The sequence below is a fragment of the Natrix helvetica genome, assembly GCF_964273705.1.
Source record: "Natrix helvetica genome assembly, chromosome: 2".
Lineage (NCBI taxonomy): Eukaryota > Metazoa > Chordata > Lepidosauria > Squamata > Natricidae > Natrix > Natrix helvetica.
In genome coordinates this window covers 265292929-265308709 of record NC_138552.1, presented here as the reverse complement: position 1 = coordinate 265308709, position 15781 = coordinate 265292929, and the positions used below count along the sequence as shown (strand labels likewise).

At 43.4% G+C, this 15781-nt stretch overlaps 1 long non-coding RNA gene across 1 annotated transcript; it reads left to right on the top strand.

The window, feature by feature from the left end:
- Positions 1-12113: 12113 nt before the first annotated feature.
- On the top strand, positions 12114-15260 carry LOC309387505. The gene is made up of 3 exons (XR_014174600.1): positions 12114-12215; positions 12566-12687; positions 15128-15260. It is a non-coding gene; the product is annotated as an uncharacterized lncRNA (long non-coding RNA).
- Positions 15261-15781: the final 521 nt, after the last annotated feature.

Genomic DNA, 15781 nt, shown 5'->3' with positions numbered 1-15781 from the left:
ATCAAAATGGCCCAGTGGGACTAAAACAAGTGCTAAATGACAGCAGTATGCTGGTCTTGAATAACTGACTGTATACTATCAAACTAGGATCAACTCCAAGGGACCACATTCAGAAGTGAGTGCATGCTCTCTTCACACACCTAAAACAAGGCTTTTCCGATGGGGGAGGCTTTTTGTACACCTGCTAGGTCAGTTACAGTTAATCAGCATGGCTGTGGGGTGAAGCGAGTGTGATATCTAGAACTGGACCGCATTGGGGCAGGTGGGCAGGGCCAGCCGGTGCTCAGAACTATAGATTTGGGTGAACAGGTCCGAACTGGTAGCAGCCCACCACTGACCACATTAGATATTTTCTTCCAGTAGATCTGTCCTTAGTCTGGTTCTTTAGGTCTTCCAATAGCGTACCCATCACCATTATAATTGACTCCACAGATCTTTTTCTTCTTTCTCTTTCTACCTTGCCCAGTGTTACAGACTTCTCCAGAGAGTTATTGACACTAATTGAAACCCAGACAAGAAGTGGTTAATACCAGATTAATACCAGACAAGCAACCAAACAGTAAAAACCCTGAGACATTACTAAGCAGAAAACAATATCCTCACCAACACTCATAGGGTAACTGCTGTATATAAACCTACAGACGACTCCACTCACTTTTAGATATTGCCTATTCCGGTACTAAAACATCTTTAAGAAAACAATCAAGCTTAGAGAGCACCAAGGACTTCCTAGTTCAATCCTGAGCTACATATATTCTCTTTTATTGGTATAATGGTATGTCTATTTTAAAAGGTAAAGATGCCCTAGAATGGATCATGGTTCCTGGCGATGACATGAATACATCTGCTTGGTACCAGTACAGGAGTGATTCTCTTCCCTGAAGCAAAGAGGCTTAGAATTGCTGTTGCTTTTTAATCTCTTATGATTAAAGATTAAACAGCCAAAAGCCTTTTCTGATATTTTCACGTGCCGAGCAGCTGTAAAGCAGAGCAAAGGGAAATAACTTGGTTGCTTCTTTTTGCTCTCAGAAGGGGGCAGTGTTGCATTGTGATGCAGTTTTGGGTGGACTTTACATGAACATGTCTTGAAGCAAAGGATGCTTTTGAAGATTGGCACACCTGTAATTATGCACAGCAACCACAACTAACTGTCTTATTTATTTGTTAAGCCATCTAAAATACATAATGCAATTACGGTATGTGCTTTATGTATTTCTGTTTAATTAAGGCCGCATTTCTCATCCCTATGGTTCCTTGGATATTTATGAATAATACCAATCTATACAACACTTTCTGCTGCCATGCTTTATTTACACCATGAATAATTTTACATAGTATACACTTTCTATTCTATTTCCTGATATTTCTCTTCTAAGCTGAACACTTCCTTTCCACATAATATGCTTGCTGGCAGTTCATTTAGGTTATCCTTTTCTACGTTTCCCATATCTACAGGATCCATTTATAGTTCAGTGTCCTGAATTATCAACAGTATTTCAAATGTTGTGTAGCTCTGGTATTAAGGCAGTTTGCCCATCGTTTTGCATTTGCGCTTCCTTTCCTTAGGGTACGTTATTCAGGTGGAAAGCAACTGAATTTATGAAGATTGTTTTAAAAAATAGCAGTTGGGGGATAGGAGCTGGTTCACCATGACCCCAACTGCCAACCGCTATGCTTTTAGGTGGGAGAATTGAAGACAGCAAATCTTTACAGGTTCAGATGAATAGCTGGATTTTCTTTTTCCATGCAATTAATTAAGTCCTTGCAGCATTTCAACTATCTAAAGCAAAGATACTGGGCTTGTTGCTATATGATCCATAGGTTTGGTTTATAAAAACGAGCCTAATTTAAGAAATTGTTCAGTTTCTGACAGCCATATCTTGTATCCCTTGCTCAATTACAAATGTCCTTATTTGGTAACAGCTTGGCTACATTTCTCTTGGGGCTAACCTGAGATTTTGCCACTCAGATTTTTTTGGCAGAAATGAATCTTTTAGAAAAAAATGTTTAGTTCACCCCAATCTATTGATAAGTTTTCCTCATCTCCAAGAAGGCAGATTCATTCTGGTGTGGCATTTTGTGACTTCTCTCTCCTGGCAATTTTATTTATCATTTTATTTGTTTATGAGCCAGGATGGCACAGTGGTTGGAGTGCAGTACTGCAGGATACTTCAGTTGACTGCTAGCTGCAGTTTGGCAGTTCATATCTCACCGGCTCAAGGATTAACTCAGCCTTCTATCCTTCTGAGGTGGATGAAATGAGGACCCAGATTGTTGGGGGCAATAGTCTGATTCCGTAAAATGCTTAGAGAGGGCTGTAAAAGCGCTATGAAATGGTATATGTCTAAGTGCTATTGCTATTTATCAAATTCATATGCCACCTATCTCACCTAGGTGACTCTGAATTGGTGGTTTATATATTGTAGACACTGTGCCAAACAAACTGTATGTAGTCTCAATAGTCATGGCTTGAGGAAATTAGTTGAAACTCTTTTCTCATTATTAATTGTTTCAGATTTGGTTTTTCTGTATTTTAAATTTTGCAGTTATCTTTTATTGGTTTGGATCAATCAGATCAGTCAAGGGTTTTTCTGTTATAGTGAGAATGTATTTTGTCACCAACCTATTTATTGCATGTATTTTGTCATCAAGCTACGTATTTATTTATTATATTTATACACCACTCATCTCACAGAAATGTGAAGCTAATGCAATATCAAGATCCATTTTATTGGCCAACCACTTTTATCAGTCTATATATAAGAAGGCAGCATCCAGGTGGCCTTGGCCAATTTTGTAATGGAAAAAAACTAAGTAACCTTAGGCCGAATTAATATTGATGAAAAATCATCAGGAAATCTCAGCAATAGATTGGCTAGTTTGGGAAATAAAAGACATTTCTATAAATAGGTACTTCTATTAAACCAAATTTGGAATTTTAATATTTGTTACTTTAATTTAGTGAAATCTGTTCAAGTTCTTTACATTTCCATATGTAATTCTAGTTACACTTACATTACATTTACTAGCAAAGTGGACAGTATTTTGATTGGTTGAACAATATACATATTTTGAATGATTAAATCCAGAATCACGTAAGTCGTTTAAGGGTCTAAAGATTAATCTCAGCCATGGCCAGAATATGGACCTTTCTAGTAGAAGATCTAAAACAGAAAAAAAAATCAACAATGGAGCATTCCAGAGTTGTCACATGACTTGCTTTGGCCAACAGAGAAACAGAATGTTTACTCTTGTTTAAGGTGAGTTTGTGGGTTTAGTCTGATGGGAGGCTAACACATTCTTTCTCCATATCATTACAGATAAAACACATTATGAACCAATTTGGTACTATCTGACCCATTTCCCCCTTTTCTGACTAGCCACTGAAAAGCTCTATTTGACATTCATTTTCTATTGTTGTTGTTGTTGTTTGTTCCAGTTAACCAATGATTAGAAGTGATGACCGTCTCAGCCATGAGTTCCTGTAAGCTGTTAGTTGTTGTTCTTTTTGCTGTCTTCCTTATCTCTTTAGGTAAGATATGTAAGAGTTGATGCTCTACAGGATACCTTTCAAGGGTTGCCCCCTTGGGGAAAAAAAAAACCAAATTGCCCAATATATATCACATAAGGGAAAGAGATGCCTATAGTGCAGGGATGGGTTCTGGAAGATACTACTGCTGGTTTGGTCTTGTGTGCGCTGGATGTGCAGTGTGCTCGCACATGTGCAGTGCAATTAAAATTGTTCTGCACATGCTCAGAAGTGAAAAACAAGATGGCGGTTCCGATGGCCCCCACCAGGGAACCGGTTCAGGGGCATGGCAGGCCTGGGTCACTGCCGGTTCGAGCGACCCAGGCCGACAAACCATTCCCAGTTCACCTGAACGGATCCTAAGCGGTAGGAACCCAGCAATGCTATAGTGTCATGTCAAGGTCAGTATCTCCAGTGTAATAGCTTTGTTTTGGAGCCTTTAAGTCCATGTTGATGTCTGGCTTTACCATTTGTCCTACTACTTGGGCTAGAATGGGAAAATGGCAGAATTCTCATCAATTTTATTTCACTTGATTAAAGCAAGTAAACCAAACAACAGCAGGTTGTTCCATCACTGAACGTTGAAATTCATCAATAAATTCTCAATGAACTCGTAGAAAACAAAACAAACCTTTTATGTTTTCACTGTTCCCCTGGTGAAAAGTGATGCTAGATAAAATGAAGAAAAGAATTGTTCCTGCCACAGGATAAAGTAGGTAAATGGAATAGAGAATGTTTTTTTTAAAAAAATAATTATTTATTAAATTTTTCTCTGCCCATCTCTCCTTTAAGTTGACTTTGATTTAATTTTGCTTACAAGGAACTGAAGTGCAGCACATAAAGCAGAGAGTAAGGGTTGATCCAGTTCAGGGTGAAAAACATCATTTCTAACTCGGAGTCAGAAAACACAGGCAGAGAATGTGTGAGTTGTTGCCTGGAAGTGAGTTAAGGAATAGTTTCATGCATCTGCGTGCCAGAAATTGTGACTGGCTCAGGTGTACACTGGGGCAAGCTGGATTGCCAATTTGCCTTCAGATCATCAACCATCTAGTCCATCACTATCTTCTTTAATTCCCCAGTTGCAACAATTGTCGGGCAAGCTTTTTTTTAGTTTGCAATCTTTTACTTGAAAATATCTTGGGTTGAATTGAAAATCTATTGCATGCACAGTAGATGTTCAGGCCACTAAACTACAAATGATTTTCATCCTATTTTCTTAATCATTTTGCATGGGTATCAAATGGTGTTGATTACAATTTTTCTTTTGTTAAGGATCCAGTCTGAATTTATCTGCCAGAGTCTGTTGGCAAAAAGGAGGAAGATGCCACCGGGCTGGACAATGTTATGATAATGAAATCGAGATTGGAACGTGTTACCATTCCCGGCTGAAATGTTGCCGAGATAAAAGTCAAGAAGAAACACCAACATAAATGTTGCAAAATTATGAACCAGAATATCTGAAGCAATGCAATATTTCAATTTTCATTTAATGCTTCTTCATGCTCAGCAGTTCAGTGATGAAACAGGACAGTTATACGGACGGTGTACGAATCATTTATTCCAATACTGCTAGAAAATTATTCCTGCTCCTCACTTAAAAAAATTGTATATTTTTTCCAAACTGTGGATTTATTATTGAACCCTGGCATATGTATGGAGCATGTTGGAACACGAAGGCTGCTTTAGCAATTAAAACATGTAACTTAGCCTAGTCTTTTTAATATGTAAAGTTTTCTTAATCAGGTAGTCCTTGACTTATGACCATAATTGAAATTGGCAATTACAGTCATAAATCATGACAGATACAAAGTGAGTTATCATGTGACCAGATTTTATGACCTTTTTTTTTGACAGTGATCATTCAACAAACAAGGTGGCCATTAAGTGAAAGTGATGGTCTTTTAAGTTAAACATTATTTTTTGGGGAGTTCTTTTTTGCTGGAAACTGGAAATAAATATCTGTGAGGAGTCTTTGGTGCTCTCTCAGCTAGCTTATTTTCTTGCAAATGTTTCATTACCCTAACTAGGTAGCATCATCAATGCTAGTAAGGAGTGCGGTTTGCTGTCAGTTTATAAACAAAAGAAAAATTGCTTATAAATTGCAGCAAACCCCACTCCTTTACCAGCACTGATGATGTTACCTAGTTAGGGTAATGAAACATTTGTAAGAAAACAAGCAAATTCAGAGAAGCCACAAGGATCCCTAATTTCAATTCGGACTTACAAATATTCTCCTTTATTGATAAATATCTGTTTCTGGCAGAACCTTTGCAGATTATGGTCAATTTACCTCAGTACATTGGGGCGCTGCAAATGACCATAAATGTGGGCCAGTGCTGAGTACCCAAAATGCAATAATGTGACCAGTGAGAGGGGAATGTTGAAACTTTAAAACCGGGTCATAAATAGCTTCGAATGATTGCTAAGCAACTGGGTCCAAGTTGAGAACTATTTGTACTGAATTGGACCATTGTACTAGTTGGCTCTGTGCTGCCCAGTCAAATGCTAAAGACTTCTCACAAGCTTGTAACGAAACTCTTCCAAATGATAAAGGTTGCTCTTTGAACATAGGATCTCTTGCATCCAAAGCATATGATCTGTCATTGGGCTACAGCACTATTGGGTTTTTTTTTTAAATGCCGCTGAAGCATTACCATAAAAAAGAATGGAAAACACCTGTTTGCTGCTGATGTGCTAGAAGGCAGGATCTGTTCATGATGATCTAGAACAGTGATGGCGAACCTTTTTCTAATGGCGTGCCAAAATTGTGCATGTGTGCACTATCATGTGCACACACATGCCACACCAATTCAATCCCCCCCACCCACCGGCACATGTGACCCCCCTATATATGTGCGCATGACCCCTCCCCAGACTCCAGAGGCTTTCCTGAAGCCTGGGGAGGGTGAAAACAGCCCTCCCCGGCCCCTCAGAGGCTCTCCAGAAGCTGAAAATGGATCATCTCTGAACTTCCAGTTGGCCCGTTGGGGCCGTTTTCACCTGGAGAGTAAAAAACGGCCCCAACAAACCAATCGGAAGTTCAGGAATGAACTCGCTTAACATTTGCTTGTTTCTCCACCCATTACACCTTGCTTGCTAACAACAGCAATAGCAACAATAAGAAATAATCACTCACTGTCTCAGATGTATGGAGTGCAACTTTTAGCCTTAAAAAAAATAAAAGAAGACAGATTATATCTCTAGTGGGATTAATGTGTCTCCACCCCATAAATTTAACACACTAATATTTACTTGAGGACCCAACTATAAAAAGTAGGAGGAGCTTCCTGGAGCAATGGCGGTCTGCCCGTGAGCTCCGTATGTTTGCGGGGCTCGCCTGAGAGAGCAGGGGGTGCTACTGGTCCTCTGTGCCACCTTGAGGACCGGGTCCAGTAAGTGACCACCCTGGCTTTTCATCGCAACCCAAATGGGTCTCCAGGGTGGTCTGGCGACTAAGGAAAAATGGAGAGAACGCGAGAGTGAGAGAGTGAGAGAGCGGGAGTCAGCGCCGGCCGGCTGCTGTCAGCTGCTGAAGGAGACGCTGGGCGTGAGATGGCGTGAGACGGCTGGGGAAGTTGGCTGGTGTGTTTGCTGACGTTGGGAGCGTGCGGAGACGGCTGGGCGAAGTCGGGGGTATGCAGGCTGATGTTGGCACTGGCGGCATCTCAGAGGGGCCGGGAGCCTGGAGCTAGGAGCCCTGGAGGCCAGCCGAAGCGCCGAAGCGCCGGAGGCTGGCGGGAAGGCTGGAGGCCAGCCAGGGCGTCGGAGTCTGGCGGAAATGGCCCCTGGAGCTGGAGTGGTGGCTCGAGACACCGTGCACACAGGGAAGGGCGAATGGCGGCTGCTGGCCTGTGGTGAGAGCGGAGAAGAGTGGAGGAAGAGCGGAGGAGAGTGGAGGAGCGATGGCAGAGGCTCTCAGCGCTGGAGGCCTGGTAGGAGGAGGGCGGCTCTCAACGCTGGAGGCCAGACATGAATCAGGGGGCCTATTGGTGGCTAGCAGGAGACTTTCAGTGCCAGAGGTGCCAGAGGTCTGGCAGGAGAACCATCTGCCTCCTGCTGGCCGCCTACCTTGTTTGACCACCTGCCCCCTCCCTACCACCTATTTACCACCTATTGGCCATCTGCCCCTTGCTTACTATCTACTGACTATCTACTGACCATCTGCCCCCTGCTTACCACCTATCGACCACCTGCTCCCTGCTGACCACCTACTGTCCACCTATCATTTACCATCATTTACCATCTGCAGACCATTTGATTGGTTCACCATCCCCACCATCCCCACCTAGGACTTTGGCTTTTACCATCTGTACCCAAGCTCCGGCTTTCTGCATCTCTCTGCATCTTACTGGATCCAGTGCATTATGTACTATTTATTTTAACATCTTTTAACATCATTTAAACATCTGTAGCACCCTTAATCGATCTGAGGCCCTGCTGAATTAAGGTCTATTATATACTCGAGGGCAGACCTGATTTTACTGCGGGAGTCCCCCCTCTCGCAAGTATGGCCCTCCGCCCTTTCGAGGGCCCACCTTGATGAGGGATTTATTAATCCAGAGAGGTGGAGGAAGCGAAAACTGAGGGTTTTTTAAATAAAATGTTATATACACATTTTAGGGGGTCCCAGGGTGGGGGGTGGGGTTAGTCAGGCTGAGGGAGGGGCTAGTGCCAGGCTGACAGGTGAGGTTGGTAGGGGAGTGAGCAGAGCTACGGAGGGGAGGGGGAATAGCGATATTCCAGCAGAGGGTCTTGTTATCCCAACGGTCGTGGGGAGGGGTAGGTGCAAGGGCAGACGAAGATCTTGTTGCCGGTTGGGAGACCGTGGTTGTTGGACACGTCCGGTCATCTGTCCCAACCCCCGCACCCTAGGTGGCCAGAACTTACAGAGCCAAGGCCTGAGGCTGATGTTGTGCAACGCAAGGTCCGTTGTCAATAAGGCCCCCCTCATTAATGATTTGGTTTTGGAGGGGGAGCCGGACCTTGCAGGGATTACGGAGACCTGGTTGGGCCACGAGGGGGGTCTCCCCCTCGTGGAAATGTGCCCACCGGGGTACCGTGCATTTCATCAGCCTCGGGCCCTGGGTAGGGGTGGCGGGGTAGCGGTTATTGTAAAGGAAGGGCTGGAGCCGAGAGAGTTCACTGTGCCACAGATATCCGGGTGTGAGTCTCTATGTGTGAAGTGGGCCCAGGGAAACAGTTGGGCTTGCTGATTATATACTTGGTTCCTCGCTATGCATCAGCGGCCCTGCCAAAGCTCCTTGAGGTGATCGCGGAGATGGCGGTTGAGACCCCCAAGCTATTGATTATGGGGGACTTCAACCTGCCGTCGACAGGGGGATAATCCGAGGTGGCTCGGGAGTTCATGGCTTCCATGACAGCCATGGATCTGACCCAAATAATTCAGGGCCCCACACACGAGGGAGGCCACAGGCTGGACCTTATTTTTGTCTCTGACCAGTGGAGGAGTGATCTGGGAGTAGGGGAATTAGCTATTACACCCCTGTCATGGTCAGATCACTCACTTCTCCGGCTCGACTTCCCGGGCGCTACTCCCCCTCGTGGGGAGGCGGAACCGGAATGTCCTAGATGGTTCCGCCCCAGGCGCCTGATGGAACCTGATAGGTTCCAGACGGAGCTTGGGCCACTTCCTGTAGTCCTGACCCACTCCCGGATGGAGGACCTGGTGGCCGCATGGAACAGTGTGGCTGCCGGGGCCCTAGACCGGGTTGCACCTTTGCGGCCTCTCCTGCAGCAGCGATCCACCCAGGCCCCTTGGTTTACTGAGGAGCTGAGGGTGATGAAGCGCCACAAGAGACGCCTAGAGAGCAGATGGAGATCTTCACGCTCTGAATCTGACCGAACACAGGTAAGAGCCTATTTACGGACCTACCTTGTGGCATTAAGAGTGGCCAAGCGTCGATATTGTGCCGCTCTTATTGCGTCCGCAGACAACTACCCTGCCGCCCTGTTTCGGGTGACCCGCTCCCTCCTTTTACAGAGGCCGCGGGCACCCCCCTTGCAGGGTAGAGCAGAGGAATTTGGGGAATATCTGCAGGACAAAATCGCTCAGATCCGCAGCGAGTGGGTCCCCTGCAATGGTCTAGGAGGGATGCCAGAGGCGAGTCTTGAGGGACCATCCTGGGAGGAGTTTGACCCTGTTGCTGCCAAAGATATGGACAGGTTGCGTGGACGACTGCGAGCCACTACATGTTTATTGGACCCGTGTCCCTCCTGGCTTGTACTGGCATCCTAGGAGGTCACACGAGGCTGGCTCCAGGAGATAGTCAATGCCTCCTTGAGAGAGGGGTTCTTGCCAGCCGGCTTAAAAGAGGCGGTGGTTAGGCCCCTACTCAAGAAGCCTTCCCTGGATCCAGCTATATTAGCTAACTATCATCCTGTCTCCAACCTTTGCTTTTTGGTGAAGGTTGTAGAGAGTGTGGTGGCACAACAGTTCCCACGCCACTTAGAGGAAATTGATTATCTAGACCCGTGCCAGTCCGGTTTCCGGCCCGGCCACAGCACGGAGACGGCTTTGGTTGCGTTGGTAGATGATCTCTGGAGGGCCAGAGATGGGGGTTGCTCCTCCATCCTGGTCCTATTAGATCTCTCGGCTGCTTTTGATACCATCGACCATGGTATCCTATTGCGTCGTCTAGAGGGGTTGGGGGTGAGGGGTACCATTTTGCGGTGGTTCTCCTCCTACCTCTCTGGCCAAGCGCAATGTGTGCTGACGGGGGGGCAGAGGTCGACCCTGAGGCCGCTCACTTGTGGGGTGCCGCAGGGGTCGATCCTCTCGCCTCTCCTGTTCAACACATATATGAAGCCGCTGGGCGAGATCATTCATGGTTTTGGGGTCAAGTACCATCTGTATACTGACAACACTCAGCTGTACATATCTACCCCGAACCACCCCAACGAGGCCGTCGAAATGATGTCCCGGTGCCTGGAGGCCGTACGGGTCTGGATGGGCAGTAACAGACTCAAGCTCAACCCCTCCAAGACGGAGTGGCTGTGGTTACCGGCACCCCGGTTCAACCAGTGGGTTCCATCACTGGCCATCGGGGGCGAACAGCTGGCCCCCGTGGAGCGGGCACGCAATTTGGGCGTCCTCCTGGATGCCCGGCTGTCAATGGATGACCATGTGACATCCGTGGTAAGGGGGGCGTTCCACCAGGTTCGCCTGGTGCACCAATTGCATCCCCTTTTGGACCGGAGCACCCTGCACACAGTCACCCATGCGCTAGTGACGTCCCGACTGGACTATTGCAATGCTCTCTACATGGGACTTCCCTTGAGATGCACCCGAAGGCTGCAGCTGGTCCAGAATGCGGTCGCGTGGGTAATTATGGGAGGTACCTGATACTCTCATGTAACACCTCTCCTGCGCGCGCTGCACTGGCTACCTGTGGCTTTTCGGGTGCATTTCAAAGTGTTGACTATCATCTTTAAAGCGCTCCATGGCACAGGACCTAGCTACTTGCGGGATCGCATCCTGCCCCATACATCCCTGCGGCTGATTCGCTCTCACAGGGAGGGACTCCTCCGGGTGCCGTCCACTAGGCAGTGCCAGCGGGCGACGCCCAGGAGTAGGGCCTTCTCTGTGATGGGCCCGACCCTCTGGAATGACCTCCCCCCCCCGATATCAGAATAACTACCGATCTCCACTCCTTCCATAAGAAACTTAAGACCCACCTGTTCAAATTAGCTGGCCTGGCCTAACTGTAGTTTTGTGTCCCTCTAGCCTGTATTTAAAATTTTTAGGGGTAGGTTTTTTAGGTTGTTTTAATTTTTAACTATACTGTACAGCCCATTTAATCTGTTTTATGGGTATCGAAAAATATTTAATTTTTGTATACTGTTTTTATTTGTGGTCTGTACACCGCCCCGAGTCCCTTCGGGGAGAGGGGGCGGTCTATAAATTGAATAAATAAATAATAAATAAATAAATAAAAAAGCAAATATACTCTGGGACTATTAGGAAAGAGCTTGGAAAATTTCCAGGAAACACAAATATATTATTTTCTATAGTTTCCCAGGAGTTTTCTACAATTTGTCCTCTCCCCAAAATATAGGTGATCGCATAAATGAGTTTACATATTTAACAATCAAAAGACAGATAGCTATTACACAAGGTTCCATATTTGTTATTACTTCAAGCACACTGATCAAATCAGCAAACATTGCACAAAGTTTAACGTTAATATTAGCTCCATCCCTAATCACACATGTCAATAGAGTGAATTGTTTGGCATTTCATAACAGCAAAGGTTGTGGCTACTTAATCCTCCTTAGTAAAGTTGCAAGTGACATTTGAAGATTCATCAATATGCATGTGATGAAAACCACAGGTTTGCACATGTTACAGGAAAGAGTGAAAAAATGGGGTGCAGCAGGTTTTGATAAAAAGGATGAAAAAGAAGTGGCATTTTAAGAGGAGAGTAAGAGGAAGCAAAATGTTTGCAATGTTTGCCATATCAATGATGCCATATCAGTGATCTACCCTTCATGTCCACATTCTGATGACATCATAACTTGTTATAAAGCTGGGCTTTTTGTGGAGTCCTCCTAACTCTTTTTCAGTTCTGCTTCTTTGAACTAGTTGGAGAGATTTCAGAGGCAACTTCAATCATGAGGTTTCTTTTGCTCACCTTTGCTTTGCTGCTTCTCTTCTATGTAGCTTCAGGTGAGAAGGGGCTGAGTAAACTGGGGGAGGTGGGGAAATAGAAGCAGAATGGGAAACAGAGAAATCATGAAAGAAATGCTGTTTTTTTAAAATTATTCCCACTTTTGAAGGTAATTCACAATTTGAAAAACACACGGCTGACTTCACAGCATTTAGCTGCAACGCCAAAGAACAGGTGGACAGCTTTAGATAAGCATCATTTGCAAGAGCTAAACAGCTATGAAGTATGCTGACTAAATGAAGTCAATAAAATGAACTTTCTTCTCTCCTTTCACTGATTTATGGAAGGTGAAATATATCATTGTGTTTTGATGACAACTGTTCACTCGAATAATTTTTCATAAATACAGGGCAAATAAGGAACTGTAAGAGTGATGGTGGTTTCTGTCAGACTGGTCTTTACAAGGAATGCGAGTATGGAAGTCTCCCATACAACTGTGGTATTAATGCCATCTGCTGCAAGCGTGAACCGGTGAGATCCGTTTCTTTCTTAGTTACGAGATAAGAAATATATGGGCATAGCATCTCTCTGCTGCAAAACTCTACATGAGCATTAGATGTTTGCAAGACAGTAAGAGTTTTCACAATTTTCTATCACTTCTTCGTCATCTGGATCGTTAGAGCTCAGATCTGGTAAACTCAGTCGAGAAGCCCCATCTGCCGTATAAGAAAAAGGAATCTGACTTGTTTTCTTTAAACATGTCCATTTTCTTATTTAATATGTCCTTACCCAAACCATGAAAACTTTTTCAGACGACCCTAATATGGTGGCAAATGAAATGAGGCAGATAGCGGTAGAAGAAAGGCTTTTCATTCATTAATCTTTCAATATTTTGGAATAACCGTTTTGGACAGACTTATCATTAAAGCACACATTAGAAGTGAGGATTATTGCTATTCCATACTTATCAAGCCAGTTTTGCTATTTCAGCAATGGAAAACACCTGCATAAATCTATTGTTATGCTTATATATGCTTCATGTGAGCTGATCCCATAAAATCTTCCCCCTTTCCCTTAATTTTTGCTTATTTATTCTTACAATTGCATTGTATCAGGAAGCACTAATGCCACAGCTTTAAGATATACACTTACTGATGATCCTCAAAAATCAGACACTATCTTTGAAATAATTTTATTGGTTTTTAAAATTTTTTGGGGAAAGGGGTAGGTGGATATACAAAAAAATTTTTTGGCAGCTCCATCATGCTAGAGGTCGGAATCTCTCCAATTCTCACAACTTTTTACAGAAAAAAACCAAAAGATAAAAGATAAGCAGAAACAGCATCTTATTATACATTGTATTAACCATGTGTTCAATCATCTCTTTTGCCACTTTCTAATATATCAACAATTAAAATAATATTCCAGATATATTTATTTTTGTAACCTGAGTTTTTCCATTATTGTTCTCTCCCCCCTGTCCCCAGGCGGAGCCGCAGCCCCTACCTCCTTCATGTCTTGTGTTTTGTCGCCTTTTTCACTACTTCTTATAAGAATCAGACACTATCAATAGGTAGTAATATGATATGACAAAAAGCATTAAGAATTGAGGAATTTTCTCTATGCTTATCAAGTAGTAAACTGAGCAGCTATGAATTTCCTCTGAGGAAGTCATCAAGATCACATGTCTGCCTTCTTTCCTTCCAATCTTGGGAATCAGATCAAATCGAGAATTTAAGAATGAATAAATAACCAATCTATTTGGGATGATTGATGTCATATTGCATTACAGTCTGGTTTGAAAGCATTACTGCCTCAGACTGGAAGGGGGTGTGAAGTGTGGTGAGGACGGCAGAAAAGATGATTGGCACTTCACTCTCTTCTATCCAGAACATAACATATAAGTGTTGCTTGAGCAAGGTCCTCAGGATTGTGTGGACCTACACATTCACAACTTGTTTTCCTGGTTGCCTTCTGGTATCCGAAGCAGAACATCCAGATTCAGACAGAGTTTTTTCCCATACAGTATCAACCTTATGAAATCTCAGGCTTCCACTTTCTGCTACACATTTAGGATGGATAGTAATTTATATGTATTTATACCTTAGGGTGTAAGTACAGTAGATACATCCATATGTATATAGCATGTCTATATCAGGGGTGAAATTCTCTAAAGTCTGCTACTGGTTCGCTTCATGTGCAATGCAATTGCTAAGAAGCCTTTTTTGAGTCTGCAAAAGTAAGTAGAAGAGGGAGGGAGGGGGAACAGCTGTGCTGTGTGATTTAGATTCACTATATAAATATAAATCTTGTGGCACAGCTGATTGTTGCACAGCTGATTGTTGGAAATTTTTTTTAAACTTTTTAAAGCATTTTTAAAACATCGGTTCGAATATAAATCACATGGCACAGCTGATTGTCACCCAGCTGATCATCGGAAGTACCGGTTCGCGTGAACCGGTAGCATTTTTTTACTACTGGTCCAGGTAAACTGGTAGCATTTTTTACTACTGGTTTGGTGAACCAGCCCGAAGATCAGTGAACACCTAGAAGGAAATAAAACTATAATCAGAAACCAACAGGGGATCATTAAAAACAGATCTTACCAAACACATCTGATTTCATTCAAAGTGACTAAATTAATGTATCACTGATTTTTTTTCAGCTCACATTTCACCTTCACTCAGCTGAAAGTGCTTCTGATCTGTGAAAAACAAATTGGAGGTGAATGAGGTTTAGTTTAGAATATGCTTTTAAACTAGAATGACTTGGTAACTGAAGAGTAATGGTGTAGTTGGGGTCCACACTGTAAATGTGGAGGAACTGAACAATAGAAAAAATAAGAATGAACTAACTAGATTCACCATCAAATCTTAAATTGTGCTCCCCCCTCCCTATCTATACCTCTGTCCATTATTTTGGACAAGACAAAGTCACATCAGTAATAAAATGTTCTGTTTCTTTTCTGCAGTGAAACCATCAATGACAACAACTTGTGAAACCCTGAGAGGTTATTGCCATGTTCCCTAACAAGAACCTTGCCTCTCTAATGTGAAAAATTCAGCAATTGTGATATTATTGGACGATGTTGCAAACTGTTACATAACAGCAAGCAGTGAAACAACATTGTAATTCAACAATTTAATAAATTTGCATCAAATATTTGAATTTTGTATTGCCTTTTGAAAGCGCCTGCTGCAAATGGTGATCTGAATTTGATTACTGGGTTTGGAATTCTGAGAGACCTTTTGGCCACATTGCTATTCTTATGAAATGATGAGCAATTGCACCCATAAGCTTTCATATGTTTATGAGTTCATGAGAATGCCTTCATCTCATCTCCAATTTATGCATGAAGAGGCTTAAACTAACTAGCTAATTTGTTAGCCTGCTAGCTAAGAAAACTATCTTTCCTTACCTAGTTTGATGGTTTCCCCATTCAATAGGCAAGAAGACCTACTATAGCTCTGGGTATAATCTTTACCAGTTTCACAGATGTCATGACCAGTTGATATAGAGGTGTGGGATAAGCCCAGGACATACTGTTCAAATTAGGATGGATCCTTCCCTCTTTTCACTTCTACTCTTTGGATATGACCTCCTAGGACTGTAGTGTAAAAAAGAA